Below are 10,689 nucleotides of genomic sequence, written 5' to 3'. Positions count from 1 at the left end.
TTGCGTGGAGTGCGCTCGGTTCGCGAACCGGGAAGCGTTCTGGGGAGCGTACTTTCTTGAAAATTAGTGAAAAAAGTTAGAGTACAATAATAATTGTGAGTGATCAGATGTAGGGTAGCTCTGAGAAGAGCTTTTGGGTTTATGGTACATTTAGGTACTTATAAGTAGGTACCAATGCACATTCTTAAATTCAGAGTGAAAACTCTGTTGCCCTCATCTGAGAAGTGAACTCCATCTCCTCTGTAGATATCTTGCATGTAGTAACGCAAGTTATTGTTGTACAGGGAGCCCATTCCATGGTCTCTCATGTAAGCTGAAACAGATTTGTTTACATGCTTCCTCGATTTCTCAATTTGTGGACAAAATTGGTTCGACCACCTCCATTTCTGTCTTTGGCATATATTTGAATATACCAAGGCAGTCTGAGGAAAAAGTGCCATCAATTGCTCAAAGGTGTCCTTTAAAAGCATTTCCAGACCTACCCCAGTCAAAGTGCCCAAATCATTACCTCCACAGTGCACAATTAACAGGTCAGGTTTTGGCAAATGCATAAAGGTTTTCACCAATGGTATCAATTGGTGACATTTTAATCCTCTGTGGCCAAACCACTTAATTTCCACATCTTGTAAATTGAGGTTAGGTAAATTCCTGTTTTCAGCGTACCTTTGAGCCCAATAGATGTAGCTATGTCCAACAATCCAGACAGAAAACATGGCGAGAGAAGGTTCTCCTGCAGTCAGATGAAGTGTGGCAATGAAATGGCAGTTGAAAAAATGAGAGTGTAAAATGAAAAAAACTGAGGAGTTTCTGTGTTAATGAAGCAGTAAGAGTGATTGGTGGATTTTGATTGCTGAAAACAGAAAGTTAGTGTGCATGGATGAGTTCGTTGAAAGATGTATTTTGAGTGGCGAAGAAAAAATCATTAAATGAAAGAATGCTTTGGATATGCAGGTGCACTGAGAGTTCAGAGTTCAATTGCAACATTGTTGTGTGAGAGGTCTTGCAAGAGGTGGTTGCTATGCAGAAAAAGCAGAGAGGGGGCAGAGGGGGGAAGGGTTTTGCTTTGAAAAAAAGTGAGGGAAGAGTTTTGATTGGGTGACATGAGAGATCTGTGTGAGGAATTACAGCATTTCTGTGCTTTTGATAGCTGCAGACTCTGGAGTGCATACCTTTTGCTCTGCTGAAGACAAATTGGTGTGTTTCTGAGACTGTTTTGAAACTCAAAGTATTTGCTAAGGTGAGAAAAAATTTCTTTAATTTAGATAGAAAATAGTGTGCTTTAAGGAGAAAATTATGAAGAAAGTTGTGTTTTTCAAATGTTGCTTTGTCTCAAGTGTTTCACAAATAGATTTTGTTTCTTTGAGAAATTGTAATTGGAGAAAATGTGAAGTATTAGTACTGACAGGGCTTTTATGTGCATAGGAGCTGTGGAGTGTTTTCAAATTATGACTTGTAAATCGTTTTTGAGAAAAAGCAATGGTTTTAATATTGATGAGAAGGACATAATGGTGTCTGCTTCTTTATAAGGTAATTGAGAGTCTCTGATGTTATTTTTCCCATTTCAATGTAAGAAGTTTGTCTGTGGAGCAAATTGCTTGTAAATATGCTCCCACCTGTGCATGGCAAATTTAGATTTTGAATGTTTCCGTTACATAGGCATGTTAAAGGTGACTGAAACATGCTGCAAAGGCAATCAAAAAATGCTTTTATGTGTCTTAAGGACATTTTAAGTCATTTCCCCATGTGCAGTGTTTTCAAATTATGAGTTGAAAATCGTTTTTGAGGTAAAGGAATGTTTTCAAAATTTATGTGCGCCATATGACCCCAAATTTTTTTTTCAGGGGTGCAGCAGGGTGTTCTTGAGATACCCCTGCACCGTCGGAAAAATTCGTAATTTGTGATGAGGTAATTGCTAATCGCAAATTGCACCTTCATTCCTATGGGCCTCCTGCTGCATGGAAATGAATGGGTAATCTTGCTGAAATGCAAAGTCGAATCTGTATTTAAAAGGGTCTGCACCTCTGTACGGGTGTTCGCTATGTGAAGCACGAAAGTTTCACGGGCCGAACTCAAGGCCACCTCTCTCTGAGACAAAAGAGCTCTTATTCTTGCCATGCTGTTGAAATGTGCTCCCAAGGTTGGTATTTGTGGCCAGATTGAAAACTCCCTATGTTCATGTGTGGGAGGAAATAGAACATTTCTGCAGCAAATAACCCGTTCATTTACTGTTACGATAAAATGAATACTTTTAATTAACCCAGAACAATCTTCATTATTGAGCATCAAATAACTACCATTTTCGAAGAACTTGAACGTGGGGATGATAGCAGGAACTGGCGTGCCTTGCAACACGCAAGCCATATTTGGTCGGTGTTTGTTGCATGAACCGTGTAACTGTCTGTGCCTACACATTAGTGAATGATCTGGCGTCTCAGTGCATTCCTCTCCATTCAGATAAAGTTCTTGATCATCTTTGAAAATCTGTATGTGTATGGAAGCGACCAGACTTGATGAAGAAAACCACTACCTAAAGGTTAATAACGACCTATTGGTATATATTTCATACAATTTGAAAACTTATATAAAGCAAAAGGCAGCGTTATTAAACCGTGGATAAGGCACGTTGCCAAAGCAGTCAACCTTTTGGATTTATACTGGAAATGTTAAAGGAAGAATTACGGAGTAGGGCCTGTAAATCTTTAATAGACAACGAGTAAAATTACTCCAACCATCGTATTCCTCTAACTCCGGGATAGTAGGGGTGTTTAATTTTTTAGAAGTAGCCAATCCAAAGCATTTGGTCTGGGAAATTGTTTCATTCACAAACAACATATGTTTTGGGATGAGACATGCACGGTGGAAAGCCTCAGTGCCTTGTACCTGCCAGGTTCGTGAACCCCAAACTGATGTAGATCCTGGATATTTTTACTCTGTATTACGTTAGCATGGTCTCATTACTGGTTTAAACGCCATTTTTCCTTTTTTGTAACTTCTGCACACGACACTTAGTTGTTGCTTTAGCTTTCAGCCTACCTGCGTCAAGATCTATGCCTGCTTCAAGCAGGCGCAGGGTTTTGATGTAGCTTTGTCCTATCTGATTGTAAATGCGGCACACCGTGGGTGGCAGAGCAGCGGTGCACGTTAACTGGTGCATCCCTGGGGATGTGCTAGTTAATATAAATCTGCCCCTTTACATTTAATTATGTGCAGGGGACACAGAGTAGGTGAGGTTTATCCAAGGTTAAGAAGAGATGAGTCCTGTTCAGTGAAAAATTGGAGATAGGCTTCAGTATATTATATACTTAAGTAGTGTGTTAAGTTTTTGATGACTGTTATTAATTTACTGTTGGGTAATAGTGGTTAATAACATTTTTTATTATATTTTACCACAGATTCAACTGCAGATTATTTCAAGATTTTAGGATGCCTAGCAAAGAAAGAGTAAGAAAGGCTGGAAAACGTCAAAGACAGCAGGAGCATGGAATATTGCAGCAGTCCTCTAACAAAAAGATTTGTCAAGTCACCAAGAAAGCACCGGGTAAGAGTCGAAAAACAGTCATAAGAAATATGTGTAGTAAAAAAAATATTACTACAGAAAATGTTTCACTCCAGAAAAGGAGACAGAATTCAAATGGTAAGGAAAGGCCAATGAGAAATGTTACTGCTAGAGTAAGAGATAACTCTATGCATGAAAGTAGAAGGAAACAACAGTTTAGGGATATTCGTAAACGAATGTTCCGCAACAGGATAATTGGGAATTTGTTAAAAAATATTAAGAAAGGTCAGCAGAAAGTGGTTTTTTATAAGAGAAAAAAAATAGTTGAGAAAGTTATTGATCAGGCATTTGAAATTAAACGTAAGTTATTTATTTTGACAATCAATAGAATTAGGAAGCTAAACAAGGTAATTTATGATTTCAAAAGAAATAGTAGATGGAAGAGAATAGTTAATCGTAGTAATTTTTGTGAAGTTTTTTCTGGAGAATGGATGCATAGTTCAAGCTCTGAGGCATTTTTTAATGAGGAGAGTTATTTCCAGGATAATGATTTGGTGCATGCAGTTGACACCAGTGGTCGAGCTTATGAAGTGAAAGATGGTTGTCCAGTTGAAAAAGAAAAACTTGTGAGAACAGAGATAGAAGAGGTGTTAGGTAATGAGGTTTTAGGGAGACGTCCTAAGGGTCCTGTGTACACCTGGAAGTGTAGTAGTATTTGCAGTGTACGACAGGATTCCATCAATTTGCTTTGTGATTTTATACGGTCATTTAGTAAGAAAAGTTTGAAGCAGAAAATGAAGTTGTTGCAAGAATTAGATCCTTGCAGAGTGAGAGAAGTGATAGGTTTGCATGGTCATTCACTGGCTTGTCTTTCCAGGAGAGTATGCCAGAGTGTTTTTCATCATTTCAGGATGCTAGCAGTGCATCATAATAAAGTGAGGAAATTAGTTAGAATGTTGTATTATGCTAAGAGTCCAGCAATTATTCTAAAACAATTATGCGCTGCTCTTTTGCATGGTTCTGAAATAGATGTGAAGAATATATGTGAAGAAATTGAGTTTTGTTACTTTGGAAGTAAAGAGGAGAATGTTGAAATTGACCAAGAAGAAGAGAGTAATGTGGAAGATAGTGTACAGGTTTCCAGTACAGATAATTTCCAGAGGGAAATTGCGACGTTTGAGGTGAAATCAAGTGAGAGGCCAAATTTCACTTGTGTGTGTTGTCGACGCACTTATTATAAGAATCAGACTAAGTTAGTGGATTTATATGGAAAAAGTGAAAGGGAAAATAATAGTGAATGGAAGGATTTTACAACATACTTGATGGTAGAAAATTGTTTTGATTTGGGATTGGATCAACGTGTGTGTACTTATTGTTGTAACAAATTAAATGAAAACCAGATGCCTGCTAGAGCAGTTCATAATAATCTGGAATTGGTTGAAATTCCTTCTGAATTGAAGGATTTAAATACTTATGAATCTATTTTGATTCAAAGTATCCATCCCTTTCAGGCTATTGTAAGAATGGAGCCAAAGACAGGGAAATTGCCTCCATCAGATTTACAGAGAGGATTAAAGGGAAGAGTTGTTTATTTGCCTCTAGATTTGAAGAAAAACATTAACACAATTGGAGTAGAAAAAGTGGAAGAGGAACCTCTGGTTATCTTAGTTAATGGGGTTCCGACAAAGAATAAGAAAATATGGCAAGATTTAGTAGATGTTAGGAAAGTCAAAAGGGCAACATTGTATTTGAAAAAATATAATAAATACTATAAAAATGTATATGTTGCAGAAGAGGAAGTAAGTGAGGAAGAGGATAGCGATTTGTGTGCTGGTCAAATTGAGAAAGTAGAACCCTGTACTAGTGAAGAAATATATGAACATTATAGTGTTCATCCTTTGCATTCCAAGGAAGTCATGGGGAATGCTATTGAGTTGTTTCAAATGAAACAAGCCAAAGGGAGTCCCATTAGTGTTTGGGAGGAAAGTTTGGAAGCTCGGTGTTTCCCACAGCTTTTTCCAACAGGTCAGGGAGGAAGATATGATGAGCGACCTCATCAAATTCCTGCTTCTGAATACCGGACTTTGCGATTGTATGCAGGAGATGCTAGGTTTCGACAATGCATTCCCTATTTGTTTCATCTCCTGTTTGAAAGCGATCTGTCTGGACTGTCATATGCAGTGAACCACATCTTGAAAAGTGGTATACACATGCAAAACATCTCGGCAAGTGACTTTATGGATAAAGTCAATGTCCAAGACAGTATTTTGGATTCTCACCTGATTAATCTCATGGCGTGTCAGCGTGGTACTAATGAGTACTGGTACCGTCGTCATGGTGATTTAAAATGTATGCTGAGGAACTTAGGTACTCCCACATGGTTCCTCACTCTGAGCTGTGCCGAGTATGGCTGGGAAGACTTACTTGAATTTCTACGAGAGGCAAATGGAAACATTGAAAATATCGAATTCAAGACACCCGGAGAACTGTGCTCTTTGGATCCAGTGAATGTATGCAGGTACTTCAATCATAGATTTGAAGCTATGATGTCTTTCATCATGAATAAGAAGAATCCACCTCTTGGAGAGGTGTTGGATTTCTTCTGGAGAAAGGAGTACCAAGCAAGAGGTGCTCCTCATATACATATGTTGCTGTGGATCAAGGATGCACCTAAATTTGGAACGGATGCAGACGACTCAGTGATGAGTTTCATAGAACAGTATTCTACGTGTGCTGTTCCAAACGCAAAGGAGAAAAAAAGCCTAAGAGAAAAAGTTCTACGTTTCCAAAGCCATCGATGTGGAAAGTACTGTCGTCGTAAATTCTGGAACAAAGACAAGTTCTACACCAAATGTCGTTTCGGCTTTCCACGATCGGTGATTTCTAAAGGAAGAGTGAACAGTTTGATGTCTTCGCTGCGACATAATGTGATGAAGAAATCACCTAAAAACACATACAATTTGAAGAGGAACGAAGAGTCTAAGTACATCAACGACTACAACCCGGTGATTTTGTCCATGTGGAATGCTAACATGGATATACAGTTTGTGGCTGATAACTGTATGGCTGTGGCTAGGTATGTGACATCTTACATCACCAAAAAAGAGAAGACAGAATTGAAGGATATGTGGGAGGACATTTCCCATGAAAAGAGCCTCAGCAAGAAGTTGTACAGTTTCAGTCTGAAGATGTTGTCGCATCGAGAAATCGGAGCTTACGAATGTTCTGACCGGTTGTCTTCAGCAAGTCTCTATGCCAAGTCCAGGAGTATCGTTTGGGCGAGTGTTGGTCTTGCTGCAACGCGTAATCGAGTTCTGAAACCTGTGCGGGAAATTGAGTATTTGGCGGAAAAGGAGCCAAACAGTACCGACATTTTGAAGAGCAACATGTTGGATACATATTATCCAAATCGAAGCAGTCACCTCGAGAATGTTTGTCTGTATGAGGTTCTGCAAAATTACATATTCAAGAGGAACATCAAAGAAGATACTGAGAAAGGAGTGTATGCTGTAATAGGAAGTGAGGGATGTCTGGTCAAGCAAAGAAAATGCCACTTGATAAACCATCGAAAATTGAGTGGCGAATCTCCTGAAAAAAAGGAGTTTTTCTATTTAGCACTTTTGCAACTTTTTAAGCCTTGGCGTGCAGAAGAGGAACTGCTTGGAGATTTCCTCTGTTACGAAGACTCTTTCAATGCTGCCAAGGAGACCATAGAATGTCCTGCTATTCCCAAATATGTAGAAATGTTGAATGTGGAAATTGAGCAGGAAGCAACGATTGCAGCCGAGATTGCCAGAGACAGTTCTCAGGACAGTCAGAGTTCTGCTTCATTGAGTCAGGATCCACTAGGAGGACCTCTTATCGAAAATGAAGCTGCCACTGCTATGAATGAAGTGGAAAGAGCCATGGCACATGCTCAGGAGGATGCGGTTAACTTAGAAGAGTTGGAAAGACAACTCAACGTTGAGCAGAGGAAAATATATGACGAACTTACCATGCAAATTGATCATGGATTAAGTCATGATAAGAAAGAGTGCTCATGTACGTCGTTGAAGCCTGTCCGACTGTACGTGAGTGGAGAAGCGGGAACTGGAAAAAGTTTCCTTATTAAAGCAATTTCATGTTATTTGCAGGAAAGGACAGAGTCATCGCTGTCTTGTGTTGTCACCGCTCCAACTGGACTGGCAGCACATAACATTAAAGGGATTACTTTACATCGTTTACTGATGCTGCCAGTGGAGCATGACAACAAATTAGAATATCACAAGCTATCTGGAGATGCTTGTTTTGAAGTTTCAAGAGTCTTGAGGAAAATGAAACTTCTTATCATTGACGAAGTAAGCATGGTTTCCAATGTCATGCTTGCCTTTGTGCATTTGAGAATGCAAGAAGTTCTCAAAACAGAGTATGATGTGTTATTTGGTGGCAAACACATCATTGTTTTTGGAGATCTTCTGCAGCTGACACCAGTGAAAGGGCAACCTGTGTTCAAAATGCTCACGCATGAAGATACCAGGAAGTGCTTAGGGAGTATTGGCAACGTCAATATATGGTTAAACTTCAATTATGCTGAACTGCATGAAAATATGCGTCAGGCAAAGGATGAAGTGTACAAGACTATTCTACAAGATGTTAGAATTGGAAAAGTGACCGAGCATGGGAAAGAAGCTTTACATGCACGATTACTGACAAATTTATATCCAGACGAAGATGTTGTGCCTGAGAATATTTTTCAGAAAGTTACTGAGAAAAAATCTGGAATATGTTTGATGCCAACTCTTGCAGAATGTGCCAAATTCAACAACAAAATGTTGCATTTAGAAAAGCAAGAGATTGTGAAATTGGAAGCTATTGACAGAGTAGAGCATATGGGATCAACAATTATTTTGTCTGAGAATCTGAAAACAAAATTGGATTCATTAGAGAAGAGTATATCTAAAACTGCGGGTTTTGAAAAGACTCTGAATGTGTGCTTGAACTGCCGTATAATTTTAAGAAGGAATTTACATGTTGAAAGAGGTCTGGTAAATGGATCAATGGGTAATGTTGTTGATTTTGTGAAATACAGAAATAGAGATGGAATTGAATTTTTAAAAATTAAATTTGATGGCATTGAGGAAGTACAGCTAATTGCTCGTTGTTCTGCTAGATTTTTGCTTGTAAAAGACTTATATGTTCGTCGTAAGCAGTTTCCTGTTTGCTTGGCATATGCGGTGACAATCCATAAATCGCAAGGTTTAAGTGTAGACTGTGCATTGGTGAATATTGGCAGTTCTGTGTTCAAGGAGGGTATGGCATATGTGGCATTGTCACGAGTTAGAACTTTATCGGGATTGTACTTGATTGAGTGTGATGTCACAAACATTTGTGCGGATCTAGATTGTGTTAAGGAATACAATAGGTTGAGAAGAGAGTATGCGTCACATTTGCCTCAGTATCCTTTGTTTGAGAAACGTGTGGTAGGCCGGAAACGAAGAAATGTGACCAATACTGGGGAGGTTGTAGCAAAAAGACGAAAAGTTGATGAACCTGAAATTATAAGCAGAAACAAAAAGGATTCTGTTGAAGATGTTGTTGGTTTTCAATTTGAAAACAGTTCTGGTGTCAACTGCTATGCTAATGTAGTGGTTAATGTTGTCTTTTCTCTAGAAACTTTAAAAGAACAGATTGTGGTCAATTCGGATCAAAGATTTTGCAGTTTGTTAAATTCTGTGTTAGAGAAATGTAGCACTGATAGAACAAACATAGAAAGTGTGTCTGAAATTCGAAATCTGTTAGACAGATGTTCAGGCCAAACACAATTCTCTCAAAATAGTCAGCAAGATTGTCAGGAGTTTTTAATGTATATGCTTGATGTATTGCATGATGAAGGTGTAGATGTAGATCACCTGTTTGGGCTTTCTTATCAATGGCAGCATGACTGCGAGAACTGTAGGGTATCAGCTACTACTAGTGTAGACTCAGAAAGATTTATATATTTAACTTTGCCAGACAGTAAATCAGTCTCTTTTAATAAGCTAGTAAAAGCAGCTGATCACAACATGGAGTGTAGCCAATGTAAATCTGAAATGATGTCCACTTTATTTATACGAACATATGGCCAGTATGTCATTTTAATGTTCCAACGATGTAGGCCTGATGGAACAAAATTGACAACTTTAATTAAAAATTTTGTGGCTTCACAGTTGTCAATATCAGGAAGGACTTTTGTAACTGTAGCAATTATATATCATGATGGTCCTTCAATAACATCAGGACATTATACAGCTTACTTAAAGTGTAGAAATGGCTGGTCATTCTGCAATGATTCTGTTTTAATTTTCAAAAAAAAATTGCCATATGACCTTAAAAACTCTTACCTGGTGTTTTTAAAACCAAAATTTTAGGGAAAGAATCTCGGGATGTGCTCTGAGGAATTTCAAGAAGTTCTCATGGCTCCTACACTATTTGGCCTTGAGGATAAGTGTAGTACAGAGACATAACTTTTTACCATAACACTGGACGTTATTGAGAAATACGTGCACTTTGAATGAGTTCAGAAAAACTATTTCTTTTTATAAGCTAATTGAAGCAGCGAATCAAAACATGGAGTAGAGGGAATGTAAGTCTGCAATGCTGTCTACTGTTTTACATTGCTTTGTGATTAAAAGTGATGTAGAGAATTAAATAATTGTACTAGTCATAAAGGTAGTGTAAGTCTGCTTCATAGTAAGCAGTATCAGTGTGATAGGAAATGTAGAACATGATTGAGCAAGAAGGGGAAGATATTACTAGTCCAGGATTGTGTAAATGATCTTCAACATTTTAATTCTGAAAGTTGCGGAAATGCGAAAAGACGGGATTGGCTTACAAGAAATCCAAGAGTTATACATGGCTCTGACACGATTTGGCCTTGTGGAATCGTGTGGTAGAGAGCGAGAAGTCATTTATTGTATGTAACATGTTTTTGAAAACGATGGAGGTTTTCTTTCAGAAAGTGGCGGGTTGAAAGTAATAACAGCACAACAGAGTGTAAGCTGTTCATAGGACATCCTTGGCCGTCATGGAAAGTAAGTTAACTTTAAGGAGTTCTGAATTCTGATTTGTAATGTATGGGTTTTTTAAACACAATCATTTTGATTGTGTTTTTTTTTCCCCGCTGTTATATGATGAATACCTTCAAGTCACTGTTTTAGTGAAATTTGATACATTCT

The sequence above is a fragment of the Lissotriton helveticus genome, chromosome 7, assembly GCF_964261635.1.
Source record: "Lissotriton helveticus chromosome 7, aLisHel1.1, whole genome shotgun sequence".
NCBI classification, from domain to species: Eukaryota; Metazoa; Chordata; class Amphibia; order Caudata; family Salamandridae; genus Lissotriton; species Lissotriton helveticus.
Note: the sequence above shows the minus strand (reverse complement) of the source record.